This window comes from Patella vulgata, chromosome 8 (assembly GCF_932274485.2).
Source record: "Patella vulgata chromosome 8, xgPatVulg1.2, whole genome shotgun sequence".
In the NCBI taxonomy this organism is placed as follows: domain Eukaryota; kingdom Metazoa; phylum Mollusca; class Gastropoda; family Patellidae; genus Patella; species Patella vulgata.
The window spans coordinates 32,470,217-32,492,866 of record NC_065886.2 but is presented as its reverse complement, the minus strand read 5'-3'; the positions used below and the strand labels follow the sequence as shown (position 1 = coordinate 32,492,866).

Here is a 22,650-nt window from a genome sequence, read left to right as displayed (position 1 = left end):
TGTTTTGGTTTATGGCTTAAAATATGAGATAATTCAACTAGCTACGATATACGATCCCCAGATCATAAAAGAATCTTATTTAGAAATTCATTATAAGAGCTAAATCTGCCTATAGTAGGTATTTCTTCTAGTGTATTTTTGAACTATTAAGCTAGAACGTCCAGTTCTTTTATTCTTCATCTCTATCTTAAAACATGTATCTTTAATACATGATTAACCTACATATGGTAATGTTTCTTTAATAAATGAATCTCATTTTGAATGACACAGGAAAGATTTCTTGACGATTTCCAGCCGCTGAAACGACATATTACATGTATAGGCCTACTAGTGTTAAAGAAATATTCATGTGAGTCAACCCATGAAAGTTTAGAGGATTCATTCGACACCACATTTCGATCAATCAGAATCCAAGTGATTTCCAGTTTGGTCTACTCTGGGCCGCTTTATGTTTGACATTGGTTTGATAAGATTTCAATGTGCTGAAATATCAGAATCAGCCAAAAGCGTTGGAAATCGCACCATAAAACCACTGCACCCCCTTCACTTAGCAGGGGCGTGTTCCGGAATTTGAGCAGTGGGAATCTCCAGGGTCGAGACAACGTCCAAGTTTATAGCGTAAGATCTGAGGGATTGCCCGTGAATTTTATAAAATCAGAAGCCCAGAGACAATATTAGTGTGAAATGATCTGAGGTTAAACGTTTGTTTACTCGACGTAGTTTCGATGGATGAAGGAGGAAAAAATATGCCCCAGACACACGCCTGCATGGGTAGGCCTAAGTTTCCTTTAACGGTAGATAAGTCTACGTTAAGACCTCCCGCGGTGGATGTATACGTGCCTGTTTGGGCTTGATCTATTTTTGTTAAGGCCAACTCAATTTTCGTCAAGGTCGCTGAGATGTAAATAAGGTTAGGGCACGTGATTTTTGGCGAGATTTTAGGTTATGGTTAGGGTGAGTGTTAGGGCTAGGTCCAGGGTTATGGTTTGGATTAGCGCTAGCCCTGTTTACATGTCGTGACCTTTGACCAAACTTAAAATTGGCCTTATCAAATAGATCTAACCCGCCGGCTTGGCTAATTTTCTTTTAACGGTAGATACTTTTATGCTAAGACCCCTTTGCACACGCGCCTGCATGCTTGTGTTAATTTCCTTTAACGGTAGATAACTCTGTGCTAAGATCCCTCTGGACACGCGCCTGCTTTGGGTAATTTTCCGTCAACCGTAGATAACTCTATGTTACATCCCCTCTGAACACGCGCTAGCTTGGGAAATGTTCCTGAAATGACATGAAATGGGGTTTAACGTCCTACTGTTTTGCTCCTAAACTGGGCTAATGAAGACGGGCATACGCCATACAGTGTGCTATGAGGGAAATTTTGCCCGGGCAGCGGCGCTTCGGCTTACTCTTATATCGAATTCCAACTGCCAAGGGTTTTTTTACATGCACGCCAATTTGTACACGGGACCTCGGTTTTTCGTCCCATCCGAACGACCAGACAGCTGTCCTTGTTAGGCCCTCCGTCCTGCATCACTGACAAGGGGAAACCACGCCGGAAAATCTGGATGAACTTTCTCGGCCAATGCAGGGTAATGTTCATACAACGGTGGATAACTAATAAGAATATAATAAGATATTTTTATTATAAAATGAACATACATGATATATAACAAAACATAATGATTAAACGGAAAGAATACAATTTTGATTATGATTATAAACTAGCGCATCATTCATGGACCAGGAACAATCTATGACGCAGCCATCTTGGAAAGCAAATATCGAAGTGTAATTGTCCAAGGAACAAGCATACCAAGTTTTATATCGATCATACGGCGTTTGTCGAAGGAGATGCCCCCCACCTCCCCCTCATATATCAACCACAAGAACAACAAGGCGAGTAGCGGTTGAGGGTCAGTACCTGGTCACAAAAATGGCGTTAAAAATTCCTAAATGGATGAATAGTAATCGCATTTTGATTAACATACAACTATATATTAAGAAAAGATAACTCATAAGATACATGGCGAGATCTAAGTATAGGAGATAATCACAGGGCAAGATGTGGTATAAAAAGATACAAGACAATATTTAAAGATGTATTAATATTAAAACCTCGATTATTCTAGAATAAACCGGCGGTTGGGTGGTCTAATGCGTGCGCATCGAGATTTGGATCCCAGGGGCCTGTTTCACGAAATTTTAACTAAGATAAAATCCAAATTTTAGTAATTTGATAGGATAATATTAGATTGATTTTAGTGCTAAGCCAATCAAAATTGAAGTATCTACTAAAATTTGGATTTTATCTTTAGTTAAATTTCGTGAAACAGGGCCCAGGTGTGTTATTGGGGCAAGGAGCAGTGTTACTTTCTCTGGGTGCTCCATTTTTCTCCCACTGTTAAAGACACGTGTGGTACAAGCGAATTATTTAAATAAGATATAAAATGTGTTAGTTACAAAATAGCCTAGATTACTTTGAGTGGAACGTAAATCTCTTTCTAGAATAAACAGAAAATATAGACTTTCATTTAAACACGATAAAAAAGTAGCTGGTCCAAAAAGCATGTTGTCTATATCCGAATGTTTAGTCTGGAGTCCGTCCAACATACTCATCTAAGACTTGTCTAAGTTAATGGAAAGATCACTTGCCGACTTGAGTTGTCCTTAGCCCTGGAGCAGACCTCGCATCAAGAATATAGGCCTATATGAGGTTTATAAGTTTACTATAAGTTTACTATGCTTTAAGGATATATTTCTTCGATGTGATATTTTGTATAGTTCAGGAAAATAATAGTAGAGACCAGAATAGGTTACATTTATTTTCGATCAACTTTTAAAGATGCATTATGCAACAGCTAAATCTGACCATTACAAGTCTTTCTTTAGGCCTTACATGTGTCATGTTATATAAATTATAAAATGGACATTAAATATCTTGCCGAAACATATAATCAACTTCCGGTGTCATCGGATGCTCGAGATTTTCAACGGATTTAAACATAATTGGCGGTTAATGATTAAATTTTAAAAATTGGATAATCGAGACTTGGTTTACTATCGTAACATCGGTAGCAATTACAATCGAGACTCCAAACAGCCCTATATAAACGTCGCTCAAAAATGAAATATTTTGACTGAAATTTTCAAGATATTCCCTTTTCATTATCTATCGTTTTAACTATCATAACGAAAACTGTCAGCTGTTTATCTAAATCTTACATAATGCATCTTTAACTAGAATTTAATTGTAACTGTTATCCACTCGATAAATATACTATATTTAGGATGTCGATTATCAAGTAGCGTACGTTAATTTGACCCGCCACGGGCTGCACGTATACGTGGCGTGGCACTTTTGGTTTTCTTCATTGAAAATAACTTTGATTTTCTGTCGGGACGTTACCGTGATACAAAACGATCTGACAATTATATTTTGTCATGATTAACACCGCTTTGTATGTTTAAAGGTTTAAGCATTTTTCACATGTATATGGTGTGTGTTTTTGCGGATTCTGATGGGGTAGCGGCACAAACTCTAACTACGCCACTGTGTGTATTGAAGAAATAGATTTTTAAAAGAGCCTGAGTGATTTGGAGACTTTAAAGATGCGTATCATAAGAGGGGTTATCATAGTGCTGGTATGGCTTTGTCGGATAATCGCTGCCATTTTGCAGAGCTTGATGAAGTTCACTGAAATATTTCTCACTGTTTTGCTTACGCTCTTTCTCGGCGTCGCTCATGTACCGGAAGTGGTATATGAAGCAAATTGCCAAAAGCGGCACCACGAAGACTAAAGCAGCTACAAAAGCCACAATCACCTGTGTACGATAAAGATTAAAATTGTCCCTGTCCAAATGTCCATAAAGATTGAGCCCACGATTTATCTTGTGGATCCTTTCGCTTCCATTGTAAACCATACAGATATATAATCCGTGATCGCTGGATTTAACGTTTTTGATCTTGAGTATACCGCCTCGGAGTCCGTTGTCGTCCATTAACTCGTATTTCTCATCTCTCTGTAATGAGTAGCCGTGGATTTTAGCACCGCTTGGTAAATGCCACCAGAGCTCGGCTGACGGATGAATATTTACTAAACTGTCGTTGCAGCGTAAACTGGTGTTTTCGTTCATGTACACCTAAAAGAATATACAGTAAAAATATAGTACCGTTCAATGGCTTTGGGAGGGGTAGAGCAGGGATGGCGCAAAATTGATATAAGCAACACTTTTGTATTGCACAGTGTCTATAAGAATTGCCGTTCTGTGGTGTTATAGAAGAGGCGCAAACTTGACTTGATATGGGTAACATTTTTTTAACTTAAAACAGCCGTGTAAAAAGGGTAAAATTAGATGCTAGGCAATAGTTTTCATCGATTGCGTCCCCTGACTATCGTCCATTGTGGTTGTTCTTTAAAAGTCATTTCTCCAGTAAAAAAGTTTATTCATTGAATAACTTTCAAAGTTGTTATCTTGGAAATTAGTAACGTATTAGAAGGTCATAAGAAGAACTGCACGGTCATTTGGTTGGCAGTTGTCATGGGAACAGAGCTCATTCGCGATATTGTGCGGGGTGGGGGTGGGGTAGTGGTTTAACGCGTGCGCGTGAAGCCATAACGTCTGTCAATGAGTCAAGTGGTGTGATTTCGATTCCCCACCTTCACGTGACAAGGCGTAGGGTCGACTGTCCAACCTTGTGGGTTTTCTCTGCCCCCCCCCCCCCCCCACACACACACACACACTGCAAGCGATTTATTTCTGAACCAAATGTTTGTTCAGGAATGATCTGGATTGTGTCGGGTCGAGTGTGCTATTGCCTTAACCGCTCCGCCTCTGTAGGCTATCATTCTGCACTCAGAGAAATGTCTACTCTACTTAGAGAATAGATCTCTGCCCTAAATGATCACCACATCCAACAATTAATATACTGATTTGTAATGGGGTTCTACTCCGGTTCACATATGTTATACACACAAAGACAGATTAAACCTTTTCAATTTTATTCAATGAAAGCAGATTATATATTTCTCAAAATTCTCGAAATATGGTGTTTTCGACTAAACTCCTACGAATTTAAATTTCGGACAACTAGCTTAGGGTCTGTTTTCAAGAGGAGCTAATTGTAGACATACAGGGTACGTTTAGTAAACCTCTGTACATGTGCGACACTGGTGCTGTTCATTATACCAAATTCTCCCGGAGGTATGATGGCGGTAAAATATTTCCAAACAACTTACAAATCTCTTACCTGAAAAGACCACTCTGGGTCTGAAAACCAATCAGCTTGAACTGTAGCCAAGATGGCGACAATAACCACGTAAGATATACTCTGAACTCCCATCTTAAATATCTGTAATGTACAATGAGTAAATTGTTTAGGCGATATTAATTACTAACTGCATGATAATAACACATGTCCCAATTACATGTATATAGAATACAATTTACTTTAGACCTTTATTCCTGGCAACGTTCTCTCGTCTTTATCAAACTTCTAAAATTACTTGTATTCCATATAAATGTGTCATGTGTACGGGTAATATTTCAATATATTTATTATATAAAGCATACACTGTCAACAGACCATGAAACTTGGTTTGTTCTACATGAATTTATAGTCTATGAAGCTAAACATTGCTCGTTGCCAGAGGGGTGGGGTCGAGTGATATAACGCGCGCGCCTTAGATCATAAGGTCTAACATTGAATCGAGTTGCGTGGTTTCGATCTCAGGCTTGTACATGACAAGGAGTGGGATTGCCTGGCCGGTTTTCTCTGGGTCCTCCGGTTTCCTGCCCCCGCTAAAGACACCTGTACGCGCGAGTGAATTATTGAAATAAAATTGTACCATACGTTAGTTACGTCTCTCTCTCTCTCTCTCTCTCTCTCTCTCATATATTAGGCAAGACATCTAACATCTAATGGATTGACCATAGCACAATATATATTAGAAACAATCACTGGTTTATACACATATATATAGCACAACGTTTCGGCAAGTGTTATCGTATTGTTGTCAAGCACAAATGGTTATTAGCTGCATTCGATAATATGGCTGTGTTTTCTTAAATAACTGTTAAATAATCGATGTGAGTAGGACACACTTAAGCCGTGATAAGTAAAATAAATAGGTGCATATTGACATAAAAATGTTTATAATGATATATGACGTATTAGATGATAAAACTGTTTATACTTTTATTTGTTGACATAATATGATGTCATAGATAACGGTATGTATGTTTAACGCAAATAAAAATATCAAAAGTTAACATGACATTATGTAAAACTAATCCCGACAAAATCACACACGAGGGGCAATACATATATTGTTTACTTTGGCGACATTAATTTCTTTCCACAAATTTAATAGCTTTTGGCACAGCGCTGAAAGTAAAACATTAAAGCCCACTCGACACATAAAATGTCATTTCGGGACTAACCCCTGGGAAAAACCCACGAAGTTGGGAAGGGCGGTCCTAGTCCTTGTCACGTAAAAGTTTGGGATGGAAACCAAGCCACTTGAATCAATGACAGACCTTATATAAGTTAATATAAGTTATATGATAGATTTGGGTGAATAGTTTTCTGGGTGGGTTGTGTAACATCAAGATACTCGTGGCTAGGACGATTAAATCTAACGAACCCTGACTTTTGTATATAAGTTGGTGAATGTCTACCTTCAAATAGGTGCGGTTGAATTATATGCAGGTGTGTTATCATTCTGCATTCAGGTGTGTAGTCATGTTTTAGTTGAATATTTGCAACTAGTTTTATAGTGCGTAACGATTGACTAGCATACGATCATCATGGGGTGGGTAAAGGATTCCTTTATAAAAGGGTGGTGGAGTACCGAGCACAACGAGTCAGTGTAGATTTTTAAAACTTTTGGGGTGCTTTTTCCGATAAAGAAATCCACGACAAAGTCGCCTAAAAAGTGCAAATTGTTACAATAATACAGTTTATGACATAGTTACCACCGTTTAATGTGTTCGGATTTATGTCGGTTGGTCAACGATGGGTGACAACACCTATTATTGCCGACAAAGCGATGTAAGAAAAGAAAGACAGTCGAGCGTAGCAAGCCAATTAAATGTACCCTACGCGCATAAATGCAGATATAATTTATATTTTCTTTATAATAATATATAATAAACGATATTCTGAATGTTTGATATTTTATATTAGCAATTCGGTGTGAAACTCGCATAGTTTTTTGATCCCTTTGAAGTTGCGCAAAATTAATATAAACTGTACACCTGTAATGCCGCTGTCCAAGCAGATTGTTTCTCATAGCACAATGCATGGCATACGCACGTCTTCTTTAGCCAAGTCGGAACAGTACAATGGGACGTTAAAACCCCATTTCATTTCATTCGATAAGCGGTCCTGTCGCCTGCCTAACCTTGTGGGTTTCCTTCGGATACTCCGGTTTCCTTCCAGTACTAAAAACTGATATGTGCAAGCCAATTGCTGAAATTAAGAGATGTTAGTCCAAAAATGACCTCGTTAGTTTTATTATTAACAGACTGAGGTTGAAATGGGGTAGGATATTCATCTTTATAACGTTTCGGGTTAAAAAACTCTTTTAACAAATCCTGCTGTGTGGAGGTTTTTTTAAAAATATCTATTAATATCTACTCTCTCCACCGGCATCATCGTTTGATGCATGTCCGGCATCTGCTACTCTTTTAAGTAGACATGATTGATTGCGTGGTGTCTATAGGTTCATCCTGTCTTCCCTTTAATTAAAGTAGCTAAGTCTCTAACTCAATATCATCCAAAATCTTCGACATTGAAAACACGAATTATTTGTCAATTTAAATCAACATTGATGTTGTGATCTTACGGGGAAAAGATGGGCTTCTGATATCCATTAATTAAGACAAAATAAACATGTTAGCGTTGGTGCACGAATCGTGTACCATGGCATTTCAGGGCCATTTTAACAAGGGACTCGTAGAAAGAGGCTAGATATATTCCACAAGTCATGTCAAACGGTGACGGCATATTCTTATCTGGAGAGCATGCACAATAAATACTATCGGTATAGAGTGGAATAACCAGACGCTAGAGATTGCCTTTCGATTGAGACTTATGGCGTATTTCGCCGAACATAACTGATTAGAAATTGCAGTAAAAACAAAAACGATTGAATGTAAATCAGTTTATATACATTCACATTACATTATTATATGCGTTGCGACCCATTTGTGTCAATTTCTAGATCCAAAATAATAGCGATTTGGCTCCTTTAAAGTTGCAATAAATTTAGTATCCACAAATTTTTTCAAACAAAACACATATTATATTATACATGTTAAAAAATACTTAAACGATTATTTGTTGTCTTTTTCTCCCATATTTTCGTTTCATTTATTTTTTTCTTTCATTGTTTTGATTTGTATGACGAATTTCTAAAAAGACTGGAAATGCAAACTTATGTCCCTATATAATTTTATATGCCGATTATCAACTTTAAGTCCATATACGTGCTAATTTCGGCGTATAAGTTTACATTAGAAACTAAACTATCGATAGTGTATTCTTGAATTTATGAAATGAAATTGGGTTTAACGTCCTACTGTTCTGTTCCGACTGCGTTAATAATGACGGGCATACGCGTACCATACAGTCCGGAAAGCGGCGCTATGGCCTACTCTTATATCTAATTCCAACTGTCAAAGATGCTTTTACGTGTAGGTCAATGTGTATAAAGGACCTCGGTTTCGCACCATCCGAACGACTATACTACCATGCTATACCACTGACAAGAAAGTGGGTGGGGTGGGGCGACCAACACCGGGTCGAACGCGGGACCTCCAGGTTAGCGAGTCAACATCTTACTCACAGAATCACCGAGTTGCGATAAAACATCTACTTGTTGCATTCCTATTTTCATATCGTATGTTGAGTCATTCCCTTATTTACGTTTTAATTTTAAATGTTTAATCTATAACTGCACTTGGCTACCCATTATAGGATCTAGTACGTGAAATGACATGAAATCGGGTTTAACGTCCTACTTTTCGGCACCAACCGGGATATTGAAGATGGGCAGTTCGGAGTGTGCTAATTACATGTATTAATTATTAATCAATACATTAATTACCAGCATACGGTCTGTTCACGCGACGCCCCCCCCTCTCTCTCTCTCTCTCTCTCTCTCTCTCTCAAGGCGGATGTATTATGCGATAAAATCATATCTTATCTTATCATATTATAAGTTAAACATCAACACAAAGAACATAAAAACATGTAATAGATATAAGGGTAAATTACATTGTTATAAATGATAGATTAATCGTCCCCTATCATAGATCAAAACACGTTCATTCTATCATGCCTTTTGTATACAATGCTCATTCAAATACAATGGTAAGAATGTATCGGGGTCAAGAATGTGGGCTCGTCTCTTTCCAACGTATACCTGCACAACATACAATATGCATGTATGTATGTATATTAGTCAACTAAGCGCACCTGTAATTTTATAATTTGGTATATCTGCATGCACAACAACATTAATTAAATGACATATATTTCTATGTAATTATTACTAACATTTCAATGTTTCAATTCCATTAAAACTACAAATAAATAGAATAAATATAAATAGACACTCCTATTAGATATACATTTAATGGCATATTTACTGGGTCAAATAGAATTTAATGTCAAAAATGCATTCTTTAATTAGATTTATTCAAATAAACCAAATAAAATAAAATGAATTGTTTACCTGTTTTGGGATAAGATTATTAAATATGGGAACTGAACATAACCTGTGTACGGCTATAAATGTGTAAACCAATCGTCAAGCACGACACGAAATCTGTTTGGGTGTGTTCAGGCACTTTTATTGTAACTTTCGTCACAGTTTATTATTATCATTTGAAATACCACCTGAACATTTATTGCAAAAATAAACTTCATCCAATTATTTAACTTAAAAAAAAACAACAATTTCTTAATATTTTGTGTAGTAAAACTTACCTGTAAAGTTTCCCGGGTCAATCAGAATGTGTGTATCAACCTGGCTACTAATCTGAGTAAGCTCCCCTGTTTTATAGAGCGTGACGGTATTCAACTGCAAACAAGTTTTGGGCTTCTGTTTTATTCTATAAGCCACAGCATCCCTAGTGTCGTGTCGTAAATGAGACTGATCGCTCGGGTCAACAAAGGGATAAATGCACATTGACCTGTCTTTGTATTGTACTAACGGTAAACAATGACGCGCGCATGGTATATATACGTGCGGGGCGGGGTGGGAGTGTACATCCCTCCCCCCGTGTGGAGTGGGGGGGGGGGGCGCGTTGGACTAAGAATTCCTTTATTTATATCAGGCACAACCTCACTAATTGTGAAACATGTGAAACATTGTGGTGAACGGAGGAGGTAATCGGGCCCCTAGGGCTCTCATGGCCTCAACTTGGATCCGCTACTAACGTGCTAATGTTAAAAAGTCAGCAAAAATGCAAAACGAACTAATTTACATAATGATTGCGGTTCGACTAAAACGTAGATAAATGTACCCGGGACAACACCTATACGCCATAACATTGTTTGTTTTGGTGGTGGAGTGGTGGGGTCGGGGTGGGGGCATTGCGGGATTAAACCATGTACCCATCTTATTAAATCATGTGACATAACCGTTTCTGAAAACATAAAATAAAGAGTCCTATATTGTCTGAAAAAAAAGATGAAAATTAATCCGTCTTATGCTCGTAATAATATTATATTGCTTTGTATGAAAAGGATAGAAAAAAGGCTTATCTTATGAAATGTTATATTTCCGTCTGATCAAAATAGAAAACGCCCCCATCATATTTCCTTGTCAGAAAATAATTTGTGACGGATAATGAGAATGAAATTACATGCACAAATTACTATTTTTAAATAGCTACTTTTATGAGATCTGTGGCGGTGAATGCCTAATTGCTTTATTTATTTTAAAGGTAATCTCCCAGAAATACATCAGTGAATGAAACATGTTAATTTAGAGTGAAATGTCTTTGCCGACCTTTAACCTATGGCGGTATATTTAAAATTAAATATGTGTTAAAGGGCCAATCCCGATAATGTTTTGGAGAATAAAACTGCTTAATTTTGGGTTAAAATGCCTTAAAACCCTCTAACTACGGGCCGGCAAGTAACTCAATATTTGTGATAAGTTTGCAAACAACTTAAACCCGTCAGTCTTCATCTGGAAATGGAGACCGGTGTCCCAAACTGTTTTATACGTTGTCTGGATAAAACCAGACCTTTTTTTTATAAAAATAATGTGTAGGTGAAATTTACCGTCTGCTATCAAGTACAACACATGGGTCACTTACTGTATAGATCTCTCAAGAAACGGGAATCGATTATCAGGTCACCCAACGCGAAAATTGACCCGAAATCTTAAAAGGGTTACGTAGGTGTCCGAATAAGCAGTTTTGGTGTTCACGTCCAAACGACTCAATATTTTGAGCTGAAATTTTGAGACAAGGTCAATACACCATTCCTATATATTTTGGTGCTTAAATTTCATACGTACTCGGACTTTAATTTTTGAGACTCTATTCTAATCGGGATAGTCCCTTTAATGTCGTGCTATGGTCTAATATGGTCTAACTTTTAACTTTTGTTCAGGTAATTTTTAAATTAAGAAAATGTATAACCCATCTTCTTTATTAATTGTTTCTTATCATGCTGTTTGTATTTTGTTTCAACTGTTCTTTTACGTGCACTCCAGTATGTACACGGGACCTCGAGTTTACGTCCCATCGGACGACTATACGTTGACACCACCCCCCCCCCCACCTGCACCAATGACAAGTTGGAAGCACACTGGAAATTCTCGAGGAACTTTCTCAGCCAATACTGGGAGTGAACAAGAGACCTCCAGGTTGCCGAGCCAACATATTACATACCGAGCCATCGCAGCTCCCCCGAACGAATTAATTGGGGGAATTTTTAAATGGGCTCCCTTCTTACCCGTTTTTATTTCCGGGGCATGTCACATAAACTGTTCGAGATTTTGTAAACGCATCAATATATTATGGTAGTTGTGCCTTTTGCTAATTAGAAATTTCTGAGATTAAATATTTTAGTGTTTCCATGGAAACCATCTTGATAACAGAGTCTTCTTGTTTTAATTTATTTTGATTGATTAGTATATAATATGTCAGTTATAGGGTGTGTCTGTTAAAAAAAAAATACATGTATCTTAAAAACTAGAACGGTACTGATCAGACACACTGTATTATTATTACTTAAATTAGTGGAAGGCGGATATTGATGAGGGTTATAAATGGATGCCCCTCATTCCTGAAATAGATCCCCGGGGCAGTCGCCCCCTCTGCCGCCCATTTTTGCACCCCACCCCCCTTCCGCTGTAATAGTTCATTTCTGACCTAGAGTGATTTAGGAGGTAACCGCCTACGACAGGCATATGTCAACGGCTATGTCATGGATATTAGATTAGACTCTAGCCTCCTTGTCAGTGATGCGGGACGGGGGGCCTGACAAGGACAGCTGCCTAGTCGTTCGGATGCGTCAAAAAACCGAGGTCCCGTGTACACATTGGCGTGCACTTAACAGATCCCTTGACAGTTGGAAGTCGATATAAAAGTAGACCGTAGTGCCGCTGTCCTGGCAAAATATCCCCATAGCAAACTGTATGGCGCATGCCTGTCTTCATTAGCCCAGTTCGGGGCCAAAACAATAGGACGTTAAACCCCATTTCATTTCATCTATTTATCTAGAGTCCCCCTCAAGATTTTTATCATGTGGTGGCGGGTGGGGGCAGAATCGTTTAACATGTGCGCTTTAGACCATACTGTCTGTAATTGGGTCAAGTGGATTCATAGATATCTATATGGTCTGAATCGGAATCTTTATACATTGTATTTGTATGAGCCGAATGGAATGGAAACTAAATATGGTCTGATCCCTGCAGGATGTTTAAAAACGTTACACAGAGTTACCTTTCTTGTTAACTTTTCTTGACGAAAAGAAGGATTTAGTATCAAGCGGTAAATAAGAAATGTTGATTTTTGTTGTTGTTTTGCGTTTATATTTTGTATTACATGTAGCTTAGATAACAAACCTCATCTCTCATCCAAGCACATTATATCTCAACGCTTTTAGCTACGTTCTCGTAGCTACATGTAGCTGTGTGTTATTTATCACACAATTGCTACGACCTCTAATTAGTCTAATCTACAATCCAACTAAAAATTGAAGAAAGGAAAGATCTGCACAAAACACGTAACTGAAAAAGTTCGGGTTATACCTTAGAAAAGGTATATTTCTCAGCACTCTTCGTCAGTCAGTCCTGAGCTTGCCTTTTGATAATAACTTATATTCTTATAGTTCGACATCGTGTCTTGTCTTGATAACGTTGAGAGAATAGGCTTACTCTTCAAAACTTCGCCGAAATAAATCAGTAGCTGCTCTGTCTTCCATGTGTATAGATTAGATAACTGAGTATGTGTTACAAACTTACAGTTATGTGAAATATGTGTCTTGTGTAGTCCCTAGTGAAGGGATTTTGTGCTGACATTATATTATTATTGTTGAGTGGAACGTAAATCTCTTTCTAGAATAAACAGAAAATATAGACTTTCATTTAAACACGATAAAAAAGTAGCTGGTCCAAAAAGCATGTTGTCTATATCCGAATGTTTAGTCTGGAGTCCGTCCAACATACTCATCTAAGACTTGTCTAAGTTAATGGAAAGATCACTTGCCGACTTGAGTTGTCCTTAGCCCTGGAGCAGACCTCGCATCAAGAATATAGGCCTATATGAGGTTTATAAGTTTACTATAAGTTTACTATGCTTTAAGGATATATTTCTTCGATGTGATATTTTGTATAGTTCAGGAAAATAATAGTAGAGACCAGAATAGGTTACATTTATTTTCGATCAACTTTTAAAGATGCATTATGCAACAGCTAAATCTGACCATTACAAGTCTTTCTTTAGGCCTTACATGTGTCATGTTATATAAATTATAAAATGGACATTAAATATCTTGCCGAAACATATAATCAACTTCCGGTGTCATCGGATGCTCGAGATTTTCAACGGATTTAAACATAATTGGCGGTTAATGATTAAATTTTAAAAATTGGATAATCGAGACTTGGTTTACTATCGTAACATCGGTAGCAATTACAATCGAGACTCCAAACAGCCCTATATAAACGTCGCTCAAAAATGAAATATTTTGACTGAAATTTTCAAGATATTCCCTTTTCATTATCTATCGTTTTAACTATCATAACGAAAACTGTCAGCTGTTTATCTAAATCTTACATAATGCATCTTTAACTAGAATTTAATTGTAACTGTTATCCACTCGATAAATATACTATATTTAGGATGTCGATTATCAAGTAGCGTACGTTAATTTGACCCGCCACGGGCTGCACGTATACGTGGCGTGGCACTTTTGGTTTTCTTCATTGAAAATAACTTTGATTTTCTGTCGGGACGTTACCGTGATACAAAACGATCTGACAATTATATTTTGTCATGATTAACACCGCTTTGTATGTTTAAAGGTTTAAGCATTTTTCACATGTATATGGTGTGTGTTTTTGCGGATTCTGATGGGGTAGCGGCACAAACTCTAACTACGCCACTGTGTGTATTGAAGAAATAGATTTTTAAAAGAGCCTGAGTGATTTGGAGACTTTAAAGATGCGTATCATAAGAGGGGTTATCATAGTGCTGGTATGGCTTTGTCGGATAATCGCTGCCATTTTGCAGAGCTTGATGAAGTTCACTGAAATATTTCTCACTGTTTTGCTTACGCTCTTTCTCGGCGTCGCTCATGTACCGGAAGTGGTATATGAAGCAAATTGCCAAAAGCGGCACCACGAAGACTAAAGCAGCTACAAAAGCCACAATCACCTGTGTACGATAAAGATTAAAATTGTCCCTGTCCAAATGTCCATAAAGATTGAGCCCACGATTTATCTTGTGGATCCTTTCGCTTCCATTGTAAACCATACAGATATATAATCCGTGATCGCTGGATTTAACGTTTTTGATCTTGAGTATACCGCCTCGGAGTCCGTTGTCGTCCATTAACTCGTATTTCTCATCTCTCTGTAATGAGTAGCCGTGGATTTTAGCACCGCTTGGTAAATGCCACCAGAGCTCGGCTGACGGATGAATATTTACTAAACTGTCGTTGCAGCGTAAACTGGTGTTTTCGTTCATGTACACCTAAAAGAATATACAGTAAAAATATAGTACCGTTCAATGGCTTTGGGAGGGGTAGAGCAGGGATGGCGCAAAATTGATATAAGCAACACTTTTGTATTGCACAGTGTCTATAAGAATTGCCGTTCTGTGGTGTTATAGAAGAGGCGCAAACTTGACTTGATATGGGTAACATTTTTTTAACTTAAAACAGCCGTGTAAAAAGGGTAAAATTAGATGCTAGGCAATAGTTTTCATCGATTGCGTCCCCTGACTATCGTCCATTGTGGTTGTTCTTTAAAAGTCATTTCTCCAGTAAAAAAGTTTATTCATTGAATAACTTTCAAAGTTGTTATCTTGGAAATTAGTAACGTATTAGAAGGTCATAAGAAGAACTGCACGGTCATTTGGTTGGCAGTTGTCATGGGAACAGAGCTCATTCGCGATATTGTGCGGGGTGGGGGTGGGGTAGTGGTTTAACGCGTGCGCGTGAAGCCATAACGTCTGTCAATGAGTCAAGTGGTGTGATTTCGATTCCCCACCTTCACGTGACAAGGCGTAGGGTCGACTGTCCAACCTTGTGGGTTTTCTCTGCCCCCCCCCCCCCCCCACACACACACACACACTGCAAGCGATTTATTTCTGAACCAAATGTTTGTTCAGGAATGATCTGGATTGTGTCGGGTCGAGTGTGCTATTGCCTTAACCGCTCCGCCTCTGTAGGCTATCATTCTGCACTCAGAGAAATGTCTACTCTACTTAGAGAATAGATCTCTGCCCTAAATGATCACCACATCCAACAATTAATATACTGATTTGTAATGGGGTTCTACTCCGGTTCACATATGTTATACACACAAAGACAGATTAAACCTTTTCAATTTTATTCAATGAAAGCAGATTATATATTTCTCAAAATTCTCGAAATATGGTGTTTTCGACTAAACTCCTACGAATTTAAATTTCGGACAACTAGCTTAGGGTCTGTTTTCAAGAGGAGCTAATTGTAGACATACAGGGTACGTTTAGTAAACCTCTGTACATGTGCGACACTGGTGCTGTTCATTATACCAAATTCTCCCGGAGGTATGATGGCGGTAAAATATTTCCAAACAACTTACAAATCTCTTACCTGAAAAGACCACTCTGGGTCTGAAAACCAATCAGCTTGAACTGTAGCCAAGATGGCGACAATAACCACGTAAGATATACTCTGAACTCCCATCTTAAATATCTGTAATGTACAATGAGTAAATTGTTTAGGCGATATTAATTACTAACTGCATGATAATAACACATGTCCCAATTACATGTATATAGAATACAATTTACTTTAGACCTTTATTCCTGGCAACGTTCTCTCGTCTTTATCAAACTTCTAAAATTACTTGTATTCCATATAAATGTGTCATGTGTACGGGTAATATTTCAATATATTTATTATATAAAGCATACACTGTCAACAGACCATGAAACTTGGTTTGTTCTACATGAATTTATAGTCTATGAAGCTAAACATTGCTCGTTACCAGAGGGGTGGGGGCGAGTGATATAACGCGTGCGCCTTAGATCATAAGGTCTAACATTGAATCGAGTTGCGTGGTTTCGATCTCAGGCTTGTACATGACAAGAAGTGGGATTGCCTGGCCGGTTTTCTCTGGGTCCTCCGGTTTCCTGCCCCCGCTAAAGACACCTATACGCGCGAGTGAATTATTGAAATAAAATTGTACCATACGTTAGTTACGTCTCTCTCTCTCTCTCTCTCTCTCTCTCATATATTAGGCAAGACATCTAACATCTAATGGATTGACCATAGCACAATATATATTAGAAACAATCACTGGTTTATACACATATATATAGCACAACGTTTCGGCAAGTGTTATCGTATTGTTGTCAAGCACAAATGGTTATTAGCTGCATTCGATAATATGGCTGTGTTTTCTTAAATAACTGTTAAATAATCGATGTGAGTAGGACACACTTAAGCCGTGATAAGTAAAATAAATAGGTGCATATTGACATAAAAATGTTTATAATGATATATGACGTATTAGATGATAAAACTGTTTATACTTTTATTTGTTGACATAATATGATGTCATAGATAACGGTATGTATGTTTAACGCAAATAAAAATATCAAAAGTTAACATGACATTATGTAAAACTAATCCCGACAAAATCACACACGAGGGGCAATACATATATTGTTTACTTTGGCGACATTAATTTCTTTCCACAAATTTAATAGCTTTTGGCACAGCGCTGAAAGTAAAACATTAAAGCCCACTCGACACATAAAATGTCATTTCGGGACTAACCCCCGGGAAAAACCCACGAAGTTGGGAAGGGCGGTCCTAGTCCTTGTCACGTAAAAGTTTGGGATGGAAACCAAGCCACTTGAATCAATGACAGACCTTATATAAGTTAATATAAGTTATATGATAGTTTTGGGTGAATAGTTTTCTGGGTGGGTTGTGTAACATCAAGATACTCGTGGCTAGACGATTAAATCTAACGAACCCTGACTTTTGTATATAAGTTGGTGAATGTTTACCTTCAAATAGGTGCGGTTGAATTATATGCAGGTGTGTTATCATTCTGCATTCAGGTGTGTAGTCATTATGTTTTAGTTGAATATTTGCAACTAGTTTTATAGTGCGTAACGATTGACTAGCATACGATCATCATGGGGTGGATAAAGGATTCCTTTATAAAGGGGTGGTGGAGTTCCGAGCACAACGAGTCAGTGTAGTTTTTTAAAACTTTTTGGGTGCTTTTTCCGATAAAGAAATCCACGACAAAGTCGCCTAAAAAGTGCAAATTGTTACAATAATACAGTTTATGACATAGTTACCACCGTTTAATGTGTTCGGATTTATGTCGGTTGGTCAACGATGGGTGACAACACCTATTATTGCCGACAAAGCGATGTAAGAAAAGAAAGACAGTCGAGCGTAGCAAGCCAATTAAATGTACCCTACGCGCATAAATGCAGATATAATTTATATTTTCTTTATAATAATATAATAAACGATATTTTGAATGTTTGATATTTTATATTAGCCATTCGGTATGAAACTCGCATAGTTTTTGATCCCTTTGAAGTTGCGCAAAATTAATATAAACTGTACACATGTAATGCCGTTGTCCGAGCAAATTGTTTCTCATAGCACAATGCATGGCATACGCACGTCTTCTTTAGCCAAGTCGGAACAGTACAATGGGACGTTAAAACCCCATTTCATTTCATTCGATAAGCGGTCCTGTCGCCTGCCTAACCTTGTGGGTTTCCTTCGGATACTCCGGTTTCCTTCCAGTACTAAAAACTGATACGTGCAAGCCAATTGCTGAAATTAAGAGATGTTAGTCCAAAATGACCTCGTTAGTTTTATTATTAACAGACTGAGGTTGAAATGGGGTAGGATATTCATCTTTATAACGTTTCGGGTTAAAACACTCTTTTAACAAATCCTGCTGTGTGGAGGTTTTTTTAAAAATATCTATTAATATCTACTCTCTCCACCGGCATCATCGTTTGATGCATGTCCGGCATCTGCTACTCTTTTAAGTAGACATGATTGATTGCGTGGTGTCTATAGGTTCATCCTGTCTTCCCTTTAATTAAAGTAGCTAAGTCCCTAACTCAATATCATCCAAAATCTTCGACATTGAAAACACGAATTATTTGTCAATTTAAATCAACATTGATGTTGTGATCTTACGGGGAAAAGATGGGCTTCTGATATCCATTAATTAAGACAAAATAAACATGTTAGCGTTGGTGCACGAATCGTGTACCATGGCATTTCAGCGCCATTTTTAACAAGGGACTCGTAGAAAGAGGCTAGATATATTCCACAAGTCATGTCAAACGGTGACGGCATATTCTTATCTGGAGAGCATGCGCAATAAATACTATCGGTATAGAGTGGAATAACCAGACGCTAGAGATTGCCTTTCGATTGAGACTTATGGCGTATTTCGCCGAACATAACTGATTAGAAATTGCAGTAAAAACAAAAACGATTGAATGTAAATCAGTTTATATACATTCACATTACATTATTATATGCGTTGCGACCCATTTGTGTCAATTTCTAGATCCAAAATAATAGCGATTTGGCTCCTTTAAAGTTGCAATAAATTTAGTATCCACAAATTTCTTCAAACAAAACACATATTATATTATACATGTTAATAAATACTTAAACGATTATTTGTTGTCTTTTTCTCCCATATTTTCGTTTCATTTATTTTTTTCTTTCATTGTTTTGATTTGTATGACGAATTTCTAAAAAGACTGGAAATGCAAACTTATGTCCCTTTATAATTTTATATGCCGATTATCAACTTTAAGTCCATATACGTGCTAATTTCGGCGTATAAGTTTACATTAGAAACTAAACTATCGATAGTGTATTCTTGAATTTATGAAATGAAATTGGGTTTAACGTCCTACTGTTCTGCTCCGACTGCGTTAATAAAGACGGGCATACGCGTACCATACAGTCCGGAAAGCGGCGCTATGGCCTACTCTTATATCTAATTCCAACTGTCAAAGATGCTTTTACGTGTAGGTCAATGTGTATAAAGGACTTCGGTTTCGCACCATCCGAACGACTATACTACCATGCTATACCACTGACAAGAAAGTGGGTGGGGTGGGGCGACCAACACCGGGTCGAACGCGGGACCTCCAGGTTAGCGAGTCAACATCTTACTCACAGAATCACCGAGTTGCGATAAAACATCTACTTGTTGCATTCCTATTTTCATATCGTATGTTGAGTCATTCCCTTATTTACGTTTTAATTTTAAATGTTTAATCTATAACTGCACTTGGCTACCCATTATAGGATCTAGTACGTGAAATGACATGAAATCGGGTTTAACGTCCTACTTTTCGGCACCAACCGGGATATTGAAGATGGGCAGTTCGGAGTGTGCTAATTACATGTATTAATTATTAATCAATACATTAATTACCAGCATACGGTCTGTTCACACGACGCCCCCCCCTCTCTCTCTCTCTCTCTCTCTCTCTCTCTCAAGGCGGATGTATTATGCGATAAAATCATATCTTATCTTATCATATTATAAGTTAAACATCAACACAAAGAACATAAAAACATGTAATAGATATAAGGGTAAATTACATTGTTATAAATGATAGATTAATCGTCCCCTATCATAGATCAAAACACGTTCATTCAATCATGCCTTTTGTATACAATGCTCATTCAAATACAATGGTAAGAATGTATCGGGGTCAAGAATGTAGGCTCGTCTCTTTCCAACGTATACCTGCACAACATACAATATGCATGTATGTATGTATATTAGTCAACTAAGCGCACCTGTAATTTTATAATTTGGTATATCTGCATGCACAACAACATTAATTAAATGACATATATTTCTATGTAATTATTACTAACATTTCAATGTTTCAATTCCATTAAAACTACAAATAAATAGAATAAATATAAATAGACACTCCCATTAGATATACATTTAATGGCATATTTACTGGGTCAAATAGAATTTAATGTCAAAAATGCATTCTTTAATTAGATTTATTCAAATAAACCAAATAAAATAAAATGAATTGTTTACCTGTTTTGGGATAAGATTATTAAATATGGGAACTGAACATAACCTGTGTACGGCTATAAATGTGTAAACCAATCGTCAAGCACGAGACGAAATCTGTTTGGGTGTGTTCAGGCACTTTTATTGTAACTTTCGTCACAGTTTATTATTATCATTTGAAATACCACCTGGACATTTATTGCAAAAATAAACTTCATCCAATTATTTAACTTAAAAAACCCCAACAATTTCTTAATATTTTGTGTAGTAAAACTTACCTGTAAAGTTTCCCGGGTCTATCAGAATGTGTGTATCAACCTGGCTACTAATCTGAGTAAGCTCCCCTGTTTTATAGAGCGTGACGGTATTCAACTGCAAACAAGTTTTGGGCTTCTGTTTTATTCTATAAGCCACAGCATCCCTAGTGTCGTGTCGTAAATGAGACTGATCGCTCGGGTAAACAAAGGGATAAATGCACATTGACCTGGCTTTGTATTGTACTAACGGTAAACAATGACGCGCGCATGGTATATATACGTGCGGGGCGGGGTGGGAGTGTACATCCCTCCCCCCGTGTGGAGTGGGGGGGGGGGCGTTGGACTAAGAATTCCTTTATTTATATCAGGCACAACCTCACTAATTGTGAAACATGTGAAACATTGTGGTGAGCGGAGGAGGTTATCGGGCCCCTAGGGCTCTCATGGCCTCAACTTGGATCCGCTACTAACGTGCTAATGTTAAAAAGTCAGCAAAAATGCAAAACGAACTAATTTACATAATGATTGCGGTTCGACTAAAACGTAGATAAATGTACCCGGGACAACACCTATACGCCATAACATTGTTTGTTTTGGTGGTGGAGTGGTGGGGTCGGGGTGGGGGCATTGCGGGATTAAACCATATACCCATCTTATTAAATCATGTGACATAACCGTTTCTGAAAACATAAAATAAAGAGTCCTATATTGTCTGAAAAAAAAGATGAAAATTAATCCGTCTTATGCTCGTAATAATATTATATTGCTTTGTATGAAAAGGATAGAAAAAAGGCTTATCTTATGAAATGTTATATTTCCGTCCGATCAAAATAGAAAACGCCCCCATCATATTTCCTTGTCAGAAAATAATTTGTGACGGATAATGAGAATGAAATTACATGCACAAATTACTATTTTTAAATAGCTACTTTTATGAGATCTGTGGCGGTGAATGCCTAATTGCTTTATTTATTTTAAAGGTAATCTCCCAGAAATACATCAGTGAATGAAACTGGTTAATTTAGAGTGAAATGTCTTTGCCGACCTTTAACCTATGGCGGTATATTTAAAATTAAATATGTGTTAAAGGGCCAATCCCGATAATGTTTTGGAGAATAAAACTGCTTAATTTTGGGTTAAAATGCCTTAAAACCCTCTACCTACGGGCCGGCAAGTAACTCAATATTTGTGATAAGTTTGCAAACAACTTAAACCCGTCAATCTTCATCTGGAAATGGAGACCGGTGTCCCAAACTGTATTATACGGTGTCTGGATAAAACCAGACCTTTTTTTTATAAAAATAATGTGTAGGTGAAATTTACCGTCTGCTATCAAGTACAACACATGGGTCACTTTCTGTATAGATCTCTCAAGAAACGGGAATCGATTATCAGGTCACCCAACGCAAAAATTGACCCGAAATCTTAAAAGGGTTACGTGTCCGGATAAGCAGTTTTGGCGTTCACGTCCAAACGACTCAATATTTTGAGCTGAAATTTTGAGACAAGGTCAATACACCATTCCTATATATTTTGGTGCTTAAATTTCATACGTACTCGGACTTTAATTTTTGAGACTCTATTCTAATCGGGATAGT

General features: G+C 37.5%; 2 long non-coding RNA genes across 4 annotated transcripts; both read right to left on the bottom strand.

Moving 5' to 3' along the window:
• Positions 1–1,618: 1,618 nt before the first annotated feature.
• Positions 1,619–10,048, bottom strand: LOC126831123 (uncharacterized). 3 transcript variants are annotated; one of them, XR_007684145.2, is made up of 3 exons: positions 9,995–10,048; positions 5,249–5,350; positions 1,619–4,140 (listed from the first exon to the last, which is right to left on the bottom strand). It is a non-coding gene; the product is annotated as an uncharacterized LOC126831123 (long non-coding RNA). The 3 variants fall into 3 exon arrangements; XR_008789129.1 differs by lacking the exon at positions 9,995–10,048 and adding an exon at positions 9,741–9,814; XR_008789130.1 differs by lacking the exon at positions 9,995–10,048 and adding an exon at positions 5,930–5,954.
• Positions 10,049–13,542: 3,494 nt separating this feature from the next.
• On the bottom strand, positions 13,543–21,223 carry LOC130014141 (uncharacterized). Its single transcript, XR_008789154.1, has 3 exons — positions 21,074–21,223; positions 16,331–16,432; positions 13,543–15,222 (listed from the first exon to the last, which is right to left on the bottom strand). It is a non-coding gene; the product is annotated as an uncharacterized LOC130014141 (long non-coding RNA).
• Positions 21,224–22,650: the final 1,427 nt, after the last annotated feature.